We start from the raw sequence: 16,819 nt of genomic DNA on the forward strand, positions 1-16,819 counted from the left end.
TGTCTCTATCTCCTTCAGTTCTGCTCTGATCTTAGTTATTTCTTGCCTTTTGCTAGCTTTTGAATGTGTTTGCTCTTGCCTCTCTAGTTCTTTTAATTGTGAAAAGTTTTTGAAAGGTAGTACTAGATAAGCAATATCAGATGACAATATGGAACTAGCATTAAAGATTCAATGTCGCTGGTTTTATGTGATATTTTATGACCATGAAGATGCCCATGGGGATGCTATAATATACAGGATGCCTTCCCTTATGGAATTATGATACTTCTGTGCCTGTATCTCAGATTTTTCAGAGAAAAATATCAATTCTTCACCTGAGAAGCTCAGCTACAGAAAGAACTCGTAAATATGAGGATTCCAATTTGGAGATAATAATTGAGTTATCATATTAGCTTTCTCCTGCTGTATAACAAAATACTATACATTTAACAGGTTAAAACACCATACATTTATTATCTCACAGTTCTGTAGGTCAGAAATCCGGCACAGCATAAGTGGATTCTCTCTGTTCAGGGTCTCACAAAGCCAGAGGCAAGATATCAGAATGGGTCAGCTGTTATCTGGAAGATCTGTGGAATAAACCTCTTTTAATCTCATTTAGTTTGTTGGTTGAATGCAGTTCCTTGAGGTTGTAGGACTGAGATCCCTATTTTCTTGTTGACAGGTCCCTGGGGGCTACTATCTGCTCCTGGAAGTTGCCTGCATTTTTTTTTTTTTTCTCCTGAGGCCAGTCTCTATCATCAAACCAGAAAAGGGACATTGCATGAGTCCCTCTTGCACTTTGAATTTCATTGACGCCTCCTCTATCACATCCCTCTGGCTTCCTTTTCTGTCTCCTCCTTCCACATTTAAGGACTCAGGTAATTACACTGGACCCACTTTGATAATCCAGGATAATCTCTCTATTTTAATATCAACTAATTAAATTTAGTTTCATCTGCAAAATCCTTTTTACTGTGCTACTAACTGTGGCTATAACACCAAAAATTGAAAATCATGGGAGCCAAAATTCTGAGTACCACAGTTACTTTCCAAAGGATATTTGTACATTTGATACTACTGCTTTTTATTCAAACATATCCTTTATCCAATAGCAAATACATATAGAGCAATTTCAGTGTATAAGAAAACATAATTGAATGCAGTGTACATTTTATTGCAGATTTTAATATCATATATCATATTTGATTGTCTCAAAATAGTCTTATTAATTAGTATCATTAATATATTCTTCATTCAGAAGCTAGAAAACAGATTCATTCCAAAGCCTATGCAAAATACAAAAGTATGTTACATCTACACATACAGTATGATAATCTATTATACTGGATTCAAAATACATGTACTCTAAATTTTGGCTAATCAAATACAATAGGAATAACGTGTAAATAGAAAAATATACAATATCTAATATAAAAATTTATATCCATACACTTCATATTTTAATTATAAGCTGTAACAGTATTACATACTATGTTAAAATGATTTTGTGGTCACTTTGTCCCACACAAGTTGTGTGAATGTTATCTTATGATCAGCAGAAATTCTGAATTTCCAAATTGTGTGCTATCATCTCAGGCAAATTAGCATAAAATATAATTTCTGCTAATTAGCTAGAGGCAAGGGAGACAAATTAACTTGACACATTAATATTGCATTTACAGTATTTTTATCATAATGTGCATGTGCATGGGAAATTTATTAGTTATTCTCTTTGCATCAATATCAGAATTCACTACTTTCAGTATCTTAACTGAGGGAAATATACGTGTGTAAAATACATTGCTACAAAAATTGAATTGCAGAAAACTGGTCATTTAGAAAATAGTCCCACAAGATAATTTCATGGAACATAGTTTTTGTTAATTACATCTGAATTTTGGTTTTGGTTATAATGAAGATGCATTTAACTTTCAAGTGTTTATAACGCTGAAGGTATAGAAAGGCAAATAATCCAAATTAGCTGAGAATTGAAATTTATTTTGTGGAATGTATTGACCTTAAAATGCATTGTATTGAAGTAAGAAACTTAAAAGAGTTTGACTATAATCTGAATTTTAGTACTTTATACTATATTTTAAATAAATGTTGCCTTTAAGACAGTCGTACTGTTTTTGCTAAAATTATTTATTGACTAGAATTGTATTTGTATTTAGTTGTTAAAATATACTCTAATGTTTTCTTGGTCTTTTAAGATTCACATTTCATGTACAGACTTTCATTAACTTTCAGTAACTTTATTTCATCTCATAAACATTTTGTATTTGTGAAACATCAGTAAGTAATTAATGGTTTTTGAAAAGCCTTATTATTCATTTGACCTAGTTAGCCAAAATGTTAGATACTATGTTAGGGAAAGATTGTCACACACATATTGACATATACTGATATATTTCATCTGAAATTGTGGGCCAAGGATCTACTATGTCAAAGACATTATCCTACAAACAATATGAATATAATTATGACATAGATAGAAAATTGCCCTCTAGGAAGATTACATGATAAAAAGGGCCTTTTACTATTCATAAACATATTAGGAAATTTAGAAAATGTCATTAAAGAGTTAAAAATGTATATGAATTGTTTCTTTTTTCCTAAGTTTTATTTGTAACTTGATCCAGTTCCAGATACATTTAAATCTCAACTTATTATTGCTAGTGTGGAGAATATATATGTTAATTCACATATAAGAGAATTCTTGTGAGAAATAAAACTTTTTGTGTGAAAATTATTTAAAATTTCTGAATAGCTATTATATAATGTATCTAACCAAAATAAAATATCTATGTTTTCAAAATATCTTCAAATTATTATTAAGTCTATTTCAAAATATTGAAAGATCAAGCATTCTTAATACTCATTGCTTTGAGGCAATATGATCTCTTGGATTGAAAACTAATTTTCAGTATATTCTATTTCAAGTTTTTTTTTTTTTAAGGCAACAGAATCAACTTTACAAAAAAAGGGCTCTAGTTATCTTAGATGTAAATTTAAAAAGATTAATTCGGACATCTATAACAACTCAAAGAACATATTATTTTCTATGTGTTAATGTTTATTTTTTAAAATGTTTGATAAATTATAATTGTATATATTTGTGGCATACAATGTGATGCTTTGATATATGTGTTCAATGTGGCATGATTAAATAAAATAAATTAACATATTCATCACCTCACTTACCTATCATTTTTTTGGTGAGACATTTGAAATTTACTCCAGAGGATATGTTGCTAAGTGAAATAAGCCTGACACTGAAAGATATATACTGTTTGTGTTCACATTTATAATCAATTACAAATAAAATGTAATAACCTGCTTATTTTTTGACAATTGCATTTAAACAGAACACTACCATAGTTGATTATATAATTGAAATAATGTTATTACTTCTCTCCACCAACAAATTATCAGAAGAAAACCTATGATTTTCCTTTCCTTCACAATAAAACTTGGTAGGAAATTTAGTTGCTAGAAACAACAGGAGCCACTCAGAAGGTTCAAAAACTACTGAGATATGCTACAATGGGTCCTTGAAGAAAAGAAAAACATTTACTTCAAGAGATGTTTGGAATGTTACACTACTTGACTGCAATGATCAAGATTGTAGAAGATTAACCAAAGGACAAAGAACTTTCCTTAGTGAAGTGGCTTATTATAATATTATAAATAGCTAGAGAGAACAATGTATCTACAAAGTCAAAGAGGAAATATTACGTCAATGGAAAAATAAGTATAATTTGTGAATTTAATTCATTAATGTTGTAAACAGTATTGTCCGAGAATTGGTGGGCCTAGAGACTACATTATGAGATCTACCATTTAAGTTTCTTTCTTGGTCAGCAGAACATCTAAGTGACACCATTTTTGTATTTTGTGCCAGTTCTTCTGAGGAAATACTGAGCCTCATACCTGCTATTTCACATATTTCATACCCTCTTCCCTCAGGTTTGTGAGGGAGCATCCCCTTTGGTTGCTGAAAACGAATGTAACAACCCTGCTACCCTTCCTTTATTGTGTGAAAAATGGTATTATGAGACAGAAAATATATATAATGCTGTTTATATAGTAAAAACATGGCAGCGTCTCCAAAGGATACAATAACAACTCCTATATTCTTGTGGATACATTGAGATTTTATATTTTATATTTTTTTCTGGAAGTACAGCCCATGAGATGTTGAGTCTTTAGTAATTGGGTGACATATAAAGTACTTCATACAAGTGAGATTCTTCATAGTGTATAATTATTTATTGTTTATGGTTCTAATTGTAGGTTCTAAAAGAACAGACACAGTTCCAAATCATATCTTATAAGCCGTGTTTCCTTAGAAAAATTATTGAATTATTTTCTGAGGTTCAGTTTTCTCTTCATTTAATGACACATAGTTCTTAATTTAAAACATGAAAGTCACGACTGGTAAAACGTAATTTCTAAAAGTTATTAATCTTCTTTGCCACCCTGATTCTTTATACATCCACTATCACATGAAACATTGAAAATGGCTCATGAGTAGTTGCAAAATAATTGAATAGATCCACAAATCACATAAATAAGGACACTATTTTCAAATGTTTTATGGTCGAAGATTTTAAAATTACATCAAATATCGTTAAACCATGTGTCAGTGATCCTCCTGGTTGACTTTGTTGCCACATCTCTCTCTCACACACACACATAGACACACACATATATACACACACTCAGAATATTTTTTTTCTCTAGTTTCAGCTTTTTAAGGACAAATAATAATTTGTGTCATTTTTATACTTGAGTTAATTACATTCATCTGACAAATATGAAGACTTTGTGAGCCAGCAATATTTTTCTTCTATTTTCTTACTAAGTTGTATTCTTTGTTAATTATTTCAGTGATTGTTTGTGACTTTTAAACTATAGTAATGTTTATTCATATGAAAATTCATTTATTTTTCAGTAAGTTTTTAAAGATAATTTAGCAGTGTTAAAATTCTAGCTTAACACTTATTTTCGTGAAGCGTTTTGAAGATTTTTCTGCATAATTTTCTGGAAGTGTTAGTATTGCATGAGAAGTCTTTTGTCAGCCTAATTGCTATTCCTTTCTGTATAAATATGCTTTCTCTGTCTGATAGCTCTATTTTTTTTCTGTTTATTCTGAATGCTATATACTATCAGCCCAATGTATTTAATTGTTGGTTTGATTTAATTAACCTTTCCAGTACATGGTATGCATCTTTAATCAGAGTACCCCAGTTATTTTATTTCTAGAAAATTCTCATTTTTTCCCTAAAAAATAGAGCTTCCCTATTACACCCTTTATTTTATTTTTTTCTGGAACTTTATTTAGACACAAGTTAGAGCATGTCAATTTCAGAGCTATGCCTATTGATGGCTCTAATATGGTTTTATTCCTTTTTTTCTCTATATTCTGGGAGATGTACCATATTTTCGTTCTTGGATTCCGTATTTGACTGTGATGTTCTTAGATATTACAGTGTCTAGTAAGTTATTTAAATGACTACATGCATTTTTATTTACAAATATTTAACGTTTTCACTTACTAGTCTATGCCTTTTTAATATAACTCAATATTTTCTTATTTGTTTGGATGCTACATTTTTCTTTATTTCTTTGTAGACTCTACATTTACTTATTTTAAACCATTCAATCCTGCAGTCATATGTCTTTTGGAGTAAAGATATCTTCTATTGTTTGTTTATTGAGTGTCTTTCTTTAATTTTGATTATGCTTGTTGGATTTTAGTGTGTTGGTTATAGATTCGTCTTGAATGGATGGGTGTCTGTGTGCGCATTTTTCCTCTCTCTTCCCAGCTGTCTTCCTCTTTGACTAGTGGACTTGCTTTCTTCTTACCCACTATGGTTCTCAATCTAACCAGGTTATACCATCTACCTGGGGCTTCTTTTCAGCAGTAATATTAGATATATTACAAATTTAATATCCAACCAATAATTCATTTGTTCAAGTAGTAATTACGGATGTAGAACTGGATTGCCTGCCTCCCTAAAGTGATCACATTCATACAATAACTCAGGGCCCCAGGCAGTGATCAGTTCAGGCTTTTGAGCTTTTTTCTTGGATGGGGTGTGCCACCTAAAGTTTTGTTTTGAATCAATGAGCCCGGATGCTTTCACTCACCATCTGTGCAGACATTATGTTTGCCTCTCTCTATCCACTTTCATCATGTCTGCTCTTATTCAAGGAAACTAATCTGTTTAGAACCTTTCAATAATTTTACTTACCTTCTGACTACTGCTGGGCTCTGCTGGGCTGAATCATAGAGAACTCTAGCCAGGGACCAGTGGGAAGAAGTAGAGAGAGGCTGAATTATCTATTGCTGTGGATTCTTTCTGGAGTAGTTACAAGAGACTGGGGAGTCCCTGCAGATAGATTGGCTTTGTATCTCCACTGAAGTGACCTCCTTTGTATTATATGAACCTATCTTTTTAGGTTTTGGTATTTATGGTTCTCCTGCATACCCTAGAGTCTAGGGTGACTGGCAGCATTCCTCTGGGGTACAGCAGAAGCCCTAGTGCTTTCTCAATATTCAGGAACACTTTGGTAATCAGTCCCTTTATTAAACTTGATATTGATTGAATAAAGTTGAACTATTTTGATATCCATATTCTGCCACTGTTTTGTCAATTGATTGATAAGCCATCTTTGCAGGGCCACATTGGTCTCCCTTGCTGAATTGTGAACCAGTAGACCCACTTGTCTGTATCTTCAGATTCACATATCTCTTTGCTGTTTTCTCCCATTTCTGCCCAATGAAATACTTAATTCAGATTATGAGATTTACCACAGTGTGTTATTGTTCTTTTTCTAAAATAATGCATCTTTCACTGCTAAGTGCTTTGAGCAGGGGTAGAGTAAATCAGTTGTTCATAAGATTAACTTAAAATGTTATATGGGCTGATGTCTTGGTTCTCTTCACTTACATGATACTAAAGTTTTCAGAGCAGGGGAAACTTAAACATTGCACCTATGAGCTGTGTGTCAAACCTTCAAATTACCTAAGAAGCAGTTTNACTAATTTTCAGTATATTCTATTTCAAGTTTTTTTTTTTTTAAGGCAACAGAATCAACTTTACAAAAAAAGGGCTCTAGTTATCTTAGATGTAAATTTAAAAGATTAATTCGGACATCTATAACAACTCAAAGAACATATTATTTTCTATGTGTTAATGTTTATTTTTTAAAATGTTTGATAAATTATAATTGTATATATTTGTGGCATACAATGTGATGCTTTGATATATGTGTTCAATGTGGCATGATTAAATAAAATAAATTAACATATTCATCACCTCACTTACCTATCATTTTTTTGGTGAGACATTTGAAATTTACTCCAGAGGATATGTTGCTAAGTGAAATAAGCCTGACACTGAAAGATATATACTGTTTGTGTTCACATTTATAATCAATTACAAATAAAATGTAATAACCTGCTTATTTTTTGACAATTGCATTTAAACAGAACACTACCATAGTTGATTATATAATTGAAATAATGTTATTACTTCTCTCCACCAACAAATTATCAGAAGAAAACCTATGATTTTCCTTTCCTTCACAATAAAACTTGGTAGGAAATTTAGTTGCTAGAAACAACAGGAGCCACTCAGAAGGTTCAAAACTACTGAGATATGCTACAATGGGTCCTTGAAGAAAAGAAAACATTTACTTCAAGAGATGTTTGGAATGTTACACTACTTGACTGCAATGATCAAGATTGTAGAAGATTAACCAAAGGACAAAGAACTTTCCTTAGTGAAGTGGCTTATTATAATATTATAAATAGCTAGAGAGAACAATGTATCTACAAAGTCAAAGAGGAAATATTACGTCAATGGAAAATAAGTATAATTTGTGAATTTAATTCATTAATGTTGTAAACAGTATTGTCCGAGAATTGGTGGGCCTAGAGACTACATTATGAGATCTACCATTTAAGTTTCTTTCTTGGTCAGCAGAACATCTAAGTGACACCATTTTGTATTTTGTGCCAGTTCTTCTGAGGAAATACTGAGCCTCATACCTGCTATTTCACATATTTCATACCCTCTTCCCTCAGGTTTGTGAGGGAGCATCCCCTTTGGTTGCTGAAAACGAATGTAACAACCCTGCTACCCTTCCTTTATTGTGTGAAAATGGTATTATGAGACAGAAAATATATATAATGCTGTTTATATAGTAAAACATGGCAGCGTCTCCAAAGGATACAATAACAACTCCTATATTCTTGTGGATACATTGAGATTTTATATTTTATATTTTTTTCTGGAAGTACAGCCCATGAGATGTTGAGTCTTTAGTAATTGGGTGACATATAAAGTACTTCATACAAGTGAGATTCTTCATAGTGTATAATTATTTATTGTTTATGGTTCTAATTGTAGGTTCTAAAAGAACAGACACAGTTCCAAATCATATCTTATAAGCCGTGTTTCCTTAGAAAATTATTGAATTATTTTCTGAGGTTCAGTTTTCTCTTCATTTAATGACACATAGTTCTTAATTTAAAACATGAAAGTCACGACTGGTAAAACGTAATTTCTAAAAGTTATTAATCTTCTTTGCCACCCTGATTCTTTATACATCCACTATCACATGAAACATTGAAAATGGCTCATGAGTAGTTGCAAAATAATTGAATAGATCCACAAATCACATAAATAAGGACACTATTTTCAAATGTTTTATGGTCGAAGATTTTAAAATTACATCAAATATCGTTAAACCATGTGTCAGTGATCCTCCTGGTTGACTTTGTTGCCACATCTCTCTCTCACACACACACATAGACACACACATATATACACACACTCAGAATATTTTTTTTCTCTAGTTTCAGCTTTTAAGGACAAATAATAATTTGTGTCATTTTATACTTGAGTTAATTACATTCATCTGACAAATATGAAGACTTTGTGAGCCAGCAATATTTTCTTCTATTTTCTTACTAAGTTGTATTCTTTGTTAATTATTTCAGTGATTGTTTGTGACTTTTAAACTATAGTAATGTTTATTCATATGAAAATTCATTTATTTTCAGTAAGTTTTAAAGATAATTTAGCAGTGTTAAAATTCTAGCTTAACACTTATTTTCGTGAAGCGTTTTGAAGATTTTCTGCATAATTTTCTGGAAGTGTTAGTATTGCATGAGAAGTCTTTTGTCAGCCTAATTGCTATTCCTTTCTGTATAAATATGCTTTCTCTGTCTGATAGCTCTATTTTTTTTCTGTTTATTCTGAATGCTATATACTATCAGCCCAATGTATTTAATTGTTGGTTTGATTTAATTAACCTTTCCAGTACATGGTATGCATCTTTAATCAGAGTACCCCAGTTATTTTATTTCTAGAAAATTCTCATTTTTTCCCTAAAAAATAGAGCTTCCCTATTACACCCTTTATTTTATTTTTTTCTGGAACTTTATTTAGACACAAGTTAGAGCATGTCAATTTCAGAGCTATGCCTATTGATGGCTCTAATATGGTTTTATTCCTTTTTTTCTCTATATTCTGGGAGATGTACCATATTTTCGTTCTTGGATTCCGTATTTGACTGTGATGTTCTTAGATATTACAGTGTCTAGTAAGTTATTTAAATGACTACATGCATTTTATTTACAAATATTTAACGTTTTCACTTACTAGTCTATGCCTTTTAATATAACTCAATATTTTCTTATTTGTTTGGATGCTACATTTTCTTTATTTCTTTGTAGACTCTACATTTACTTATTTTAAACCATTCAATCCTGCAGTCATATGTCTTTTGGAGTAAAGATATCTTCTATTGTTTGTTTATTGAGTGTCTTTCTTTAATTTTGATTATGCTTGTTGGATTTTAGTGTGTTGGTTATAGATTCGTCTTGAATGGATGGGTGTCTGTGTGCGCATTTTCCTCTCTCTTCCCAGCTGTCTTCCTCTTTGACTAGTGGACTTGCTTTCTTCTTACCCACTATGGTTCTCAATCTAACCAGGTTATACCATCTACCTGGGGCTTCTTTTCAGCAGTAATATTAGATATATTACAAATTTAATATCCAACCAATAATTCATTTGTTCAAGTAGTAATTACGGATGTAGAACTGGATTGCCTGCCTCCCTAAAGTGATCACATTCATACAATAACTCAGGGCCCCAGGCAGTGATCAGTTCAGGCTTTTGAGCTTTTTTCTTGGATGGGGTGTGCCACCTAAAGTTTTGTTTTGAATCAATGAGCCCGGATGCTTTCACTCACCATCTGTGCAGACATTATGTTTGCCTCTCTCTATCCACTTTCATCATGTCTGCTCTTATTCAAGGAAACTAATCTGTTTAGAACCTTTCAATAATTTTACTTACCTTCTGACTACTGCTGGGCTCTGCTGGGCTGAATCATAGAGAACTCTAGCCAGGGACCAGTGGGAAGAAGTAGAGAGAGGCTGAATTATCTATTGCTGTGGATTCTTTCTGGAGTAGTTACAAGAGACTGGGGAGTCCCTGCAGATAGATTGGCTTTGTATCTCCACTGAAGTGACCTCCTTTGTATTATATGAACCTATCTTTTAGGTTTTGGTATTTATGGTTCTCCTGCATACCCTAGAGTCTAGGGTGACTGGCAGCATTCCTCTGGGGTACAGCAGAAGCCCTAGTGCTTTCTCAATATTCAGGAACACTTTGGTAATCAGTCCCTTTATTAAACTTGATATTGATTGAATAAAGTTGAACTATTTTGATATCCATATTCTGCCACTGTTTTGTCAATTGATTGATAAGCCATCTTTGCAGGGCCACATTGGTCTCCCTTGCTGAATTGTGAACCAGTAGACCCACTTGTCTGTATCTTCAGATTCACATATCTCTTTGCTGTTTTCTCCCATTTCTGCCCAATGAAATACTTAATTCAGATTATGAGATTTACCACAGTGTGTTATTGTTCTTTTCTAAAATAATGCATCTTTCACTGCTAAGTGCTTTGAGCAGGGGTAGAGTAAATCAGTTGTTCATAAGATTAACTTAAAATGTTATATGGGCTGATGTCTTGGTTCTCTTCACTTACATGATACTAAAGTTTTCAGAGCAGGGGAAACTTAAACATTGCACCTATGAGCTGTGTGTCAAACCTTCAAATTACCTAAGAAGCAGTTTGTAGGAGTGAAAATTAAACTAGTTCACCAAAGCTAGACTCAGTGATGGTACTAGAATTTCTAAAATAGCATGGGAAGAGCAGAAGTATGAACATAAATAAAGTCGACATTTGTACTATCTTTGCTTCTTGCATGTGTTTTATGCTCTATGGTCCTAACAGATGCAGAAGTTAAAAAATTAAAGATAAGCGAGAAACTGTAGATGAATTGGACCATGAGTCCAGAATCTCACAGAAGAAACTGGAGAGGTCCTCAGAGAGATGGCTGATCCACTAGCAATTATTAGGCTATTTCTATAATATCCTTGCTTGCTCTGAGTATCCCATGCCCTAAGTTTCTAACAACTTATCATTTAAAATTAGCATTAGTGGAAACTTTTTCCCAGATACATATATCCTAACAACATCACTGATCTTTGATTTGGATAATTTTTTATGTGATAAAATTATAAAATATATTAGCATTCATAAAATCTCTGGATTCTAGATGACAACCAGAAATTTAAACATTTGAAATTTATTACATTTACTTTTTGAGTTTCAGTTGCATAGTAGTTTGCTAAGAACGAGAATGACTTTTTTTTTTTTTTTTTCGAAATGACACAGAAGGCAGTGATGGCATCTTGCCAGATGGGCAACAGATAACTATATTCTTTTTTTTCTCCTTCCTTCCTCCTCCTTCCTTCCTTCCTTCCTTCCTTCCTTCCTTCCTTCCTTCTTCCTTCCTCCTTCCTTCTCCCTCCTCCCCTCCCTCCCTCCTCCTCACCCCTCCCCTCCTCTCCTCCTCCTTTCCTTTCCTTCTTTCTTTTTGACAGAGTCTCATTTTGTCACCCAGACAGGAGTGCAGTGGCTCAGTCTAGCCTCACTGCAACCTCTGCCTCCCAGGTTCAAGTGATTCTCTTGCCTCAGTCTCCCAAGTAACTGAGACTACAGGCATCCACCAACATGCCCAGCTAATTTTTGTGTTTTTAGTAGAGACGGGGTTCATGATATTGGTTATTTGCCAGGCTGGTCTCAAACTCTTGACCTTGTGATCTGCCCACCTCGGCTTCCCAAAGTGCTGGGATTGAGTTTATAAATCTTATCATAAGAAAAGCAAGAAATGTACAGAAAAAAAAAAAGATCAACGAAAGAAAGGAGAAAAGTAAAAAAGTAAATAAAAGGAGGAGGAAGGGAAGAGGGGATGAAAAGATGAGAAGGAAACAAAAAGGGAGGGATGAAGAAAAGAAGGAAAGGGGAAAAGGCAGAGGCAACTTAATTATCATGTTCCTACATTTCTCCAAAAAAAGAGATAGACATTGCTTGTGTTTGATATTCCATTGTGTTTAATAACCCATCATTTTGTATGCTTTGCAATTATCCTACAGCTGCCCCTTCTCAATGTTTAGAACCTCCATAGTATCCATATAGCTTTCGTCTTTAACTCTTGCATCTATGTTGCAATTAAAGTTACAAATTTACCATATCTTGATAATCCTGTTGCCAAGAAAGCTTTGCTGTGCTTTGCTGAAATCAGATTCAGCTTTGATGAAGCTTATTTAGAATAAATATTGCTTGCTAGAGCACCTAGTTGTCCAAGGCTTATGAGATTTGACAGTATCCTGTTTACTGATAAACTGCACTGTAGCAGGAAAGAGGGTACAATAAGTATTGATTTATTTTGTGCATAGAACTTGTTTTGCCACAGCTTGTGAATTGCCTCATGAGGTGACAATCTATTAGGTATTGCTTTGTGTGTCTCTTCCTTCATTATTGCTTCTTTTATTGCTTTATGTTTTACTACCATTAAAATAGATTGCCAAAGAAAAATGGGTGAAGGGAAAACTCTAGTGGTAGCACCACAATTTGTAGGAAAATAAATGACTTCATTAGGTAAAACTGGATTTCTACCACTACTTCCAAGGACAGACTTTAAAGAAAACTTAAAATGATTGTATTGAAATGTCTTATAGCAAAGTAGGTAATAGAATGAATAATTCCATTCTAAAAATCAATAGTTTGTCTAACTGAAAATGATTGTATTGAAATGTTGGTTCTGAATTTTTTATGTGCAAATGCAGAGATTTAAAATCTAACTCTCGCCATTTTCAAATGGCAAGTTTTTTTGTTGTTAGAAACTTGAAGATTTAAAATAATTTGTTATGACTTTGGTGTCTGTTCCCTATTTCTCTGTACTGTTTGATCTCAGTGCAGCAGTTGAATTCAAAAAAGTAGTAAAATATTACATTGTAGAAATTTAAAATATTTATGTCATTGTCCCCCTTTTCTTTTAATTTGTTGGCTTAAGACTCATCTTGACTTAAAGTTGTGGAAACATAATAATCTTAAAGTATAAGAGAATAAACATAATATTCAAATTTGTTTACAAGGACTAGAAGAAAATGTATCACTGTGACATATTATATGACATATGAAGGCTTGTAAATGAAGAAACTCAAGCAGAAAACCACAAATAAAAAAGGGAACGTGATTTTTTGCAGAACAACATAATGACATGGGGAAGCGAGAGACAAAATTTGAAAGAAAACTCTACATTATAAACAATAACGAAACTTGAGATTGTGTGAAATTAATTTCTTGATACCTAGGAATAATGAGAGGGTAGAAGTATAAAATGAAGAGGATAAGGGAAAGGAGAAGGGAGACAAAGAGAAGACAAATAGTAGGATGGGTATCACTGGAGAATATATCAGTGTGAAGGAAAAAGACTGTTGATTCAACTTAAAAATTACATGATTTTCTGAGTTAGAGAACAGAATATAGGAATATAGATAATGTGAAGAAAAATTATTTTAAAATTTTCCAAGCCTAAAAAAAATAGAACTATAAAATGTGAACAACTCACTGTTAAAAAAAAAAATAAAATTCCATGTCAATAACTTTTTAATTAAAATCATAAAGAAAAAGAAATAGTCTTGGCTGGGCGCGGTGACTCAAGCCTGTAATCCCAGCACTTTGGGAGGCCGAGACGGGCGGATCATGAGGTCAGGAGCTCGAGACCATCCTGGTTAACACAGTGAAACCCCGTCTCTGTTAAAAAAAATACAAAAAACTAGCTGGGCGTGGTGACAGGCGCCTGTAGTCCCAGCTACCCGGGAGGCTGAGGCAGGAGAATGGTGTAAACCCGGGAGGCAGAGCTTGCAGTGAGCTGAGATCTGGCCACTGCACTCCAGCCTGGGCGACAGAGCGAGACTCTGTCTCAAAAAAAAAAAAAAAAAGAAATAGTCTTATAAATGTCTTCCTAAAGTTTACTTGTTAATTCATGAACATAAAATAATGTCAGTGGTCCATACCTACACACCAGATAAAGTCATACATTAATCTGTTAAATCTTATGTATGTCTTAATTATTTATATATGTATGTGTGTGAACATGGCTGTACATGCACATAAATACATGGATGTATGTATTTATGTAAGTGTACTGTGTGTATGAGTGTTTTTTGTGTATTTATGAATGTATACATAGATGTAGATGCATGTGTATACCTATGTGTATTCACACAAAGAGACATATGTTCATGCACACATATATATTAGGAACATGCATGCATATTGAAAGCATTGAATTTTTTTATATTATTGTTATTACTAATCCTATTATGACTATCTTAAAATACTATTTTTACAACTACTGGTGTTATTTTCATATCTCCACAATATAAAGCAATAAATTTGACTTACTTTTGTGCACAGTTTTGTTATTTACAAAATCATGTGCATCAAACCCTAGCATTATTACATATTACAATGATACATTTTCTTTAGTCTTCTTGCATATGTTTGATAATTCTTTTTAAATAAATGGTAAGTTAAATCACTGCATGTAGAGCAAAACCTGAGATGCCTAGATTGTTTTGTTATGTATAAAATCTAAAAATGTGTGAAACTTACTATGTGCCAGATACTACTGGGACTATTTTTTATTTCTTTAACTCACTGAATTCTCATAATAACCCTATTAGATAGATTCTTTTTAAATTTTCATTTTGTGGAAGAAGTGAGACACAGAAATATTTAATAATCTTCTCATGGTCTCACATAGTAAGTGAAAAAAACCAGATCTCCAACATAGTACCTTGTTTTCAGCATCTCTATTCTGCCCCTATTATTCCTGTCATTTCTTTTTTCATTGGATGAAATACTTTCCACAATAGTGAACAGAGAAAAAATAGATTATTATTGAACAAGATAAGCTTATATACATTTTAATATATGTACTAACCTCAATTGTTTATTTTCTGGTTTGGTTATCAAAACATTAAGAACATTTATAAAAAAATTCAGTAACTCAGTAATTAAAATACCACGAAGAGTGATAATATGTGTATTTATGACTTCTACTCACATTACTTACAGAATTATTTTCACATTTATGTGAAAGTAACCAAATCATGTTGGCCATAGCCATTAGGATGATTTCTCATAAAGAATTTAGCTTATTAACTAAACCTGATATAATTCTATCCCCTGAGATTGAGTGGGAATTCCATTTTAATGAAAATGTGCTGAGGAAAATATGACAAGTAAAGTTTATTGTTATATTAAATATTCTACAATGAATATATGAATTGTTTAGTTAGGATATAGATATCTTGCTTCACTTTGTTTTCCAAATCTTAAAGGTCAAACATTAGAAATAGGTTTGAAAATATTTAAAAAACATTAATCACACACACTCACACACATACACACACACACTCTATTCTTGATTTTGTGTGAATATTTGTAAAAAATAGTTAAACGTATTATCAAGGCTGCAAATATATTTTAATTTACAATATTATATTAGGTTGATAATTGAATCTAAGTTAACAAAGAGTGTACAAATTGATGAAGAGATTATTAAAATCATTTTGTATTATATGTTAATAATTTGCAATACAATATCATATACAATATGAGTATTTTGTGAGATTCCATAGGCAACAGTATAAATATGATGTTTTCTGAAAGCTGTTTGTGGCATTGTATATTCTATAATCTATCAATAAAAATGCCAGCTATATTTTAATATGACCATAGTTTACTGGTTAATCTGCACTCAGAATGCTCCAGAAGATCAATAGTATCTTGAACTTTATGGGACCACACTGTAGTATTCTGTGACCTTTTAGACTTCTGAAGTGGAGGGGTAACCCTTCTTTGTACAGTACATCTTACATTAAAAAAAAAAAAACTTAACTGTCTACTTCTACTAAAAATATAAATGTCAATAGGTTCAACAATAAATACATTTTATTAACAAATATTTATTTAACCTTACTCTTCATTTTGTTTGAAAGTATTATTCAGGATCAGGTAAATCTATAATATTTGGAGTAAGAAACATTGAACTTTTCAAGAACATTGTACTAAAACAGTAGAACAACAAAAAGAAAACATTTATTTTTTCCCTATTACTATCAGATATATTTCTTCTGATTATTTCATCTACAAATAATAGAAACACAGAATCAATGTGCTTAAACTGTACAGGATTTATCATCACACATAACAGAAATCTGAGGGTTTAGAAGGGTTTCCAGTAGTTGATTCAAGAGATAAAAGCAACAACACAATTTTTTTCTAGGTTGTCATTCTTGATGTTGATTGTTGTGGTCAAATCCAGGCCATATAGTAATATCTAGAGGATAAAGAGATATCATTTCCTCCTGTTCATGGCTGACTCACTGTC

General features: G+C 32.3%; 1 protein-coding gene across 1 annotated transcript in view; it reads left to right on the forward strand.

Moving 5' to 3' along the window:
- ZNF804A (zinc finger protein 804A) overlaps positions 1-16,819 on the forward strand; it is a 355,302-nt gene that overhangs the window by 69,907 nt on the left and 268,576 nt on the right.

Source organism: Rhinopithecus bieti, unplaced genomic scaffold (genome assembly GCF_001698545.2).
Source record: "Rhinopithecus bieti isolate Rb0 unplaced genomic scaffold, ASM169854v2 scaffold_14330, whole genome shotgun sequence".
Classification (NCBI taxonomy): domain Eukaryota; kingdom Metazoa; phylum Chordata; class Mammalia; order Primates; family Cercopithecidae; genus Rhinopithecus; species Rhinopithecus bieti.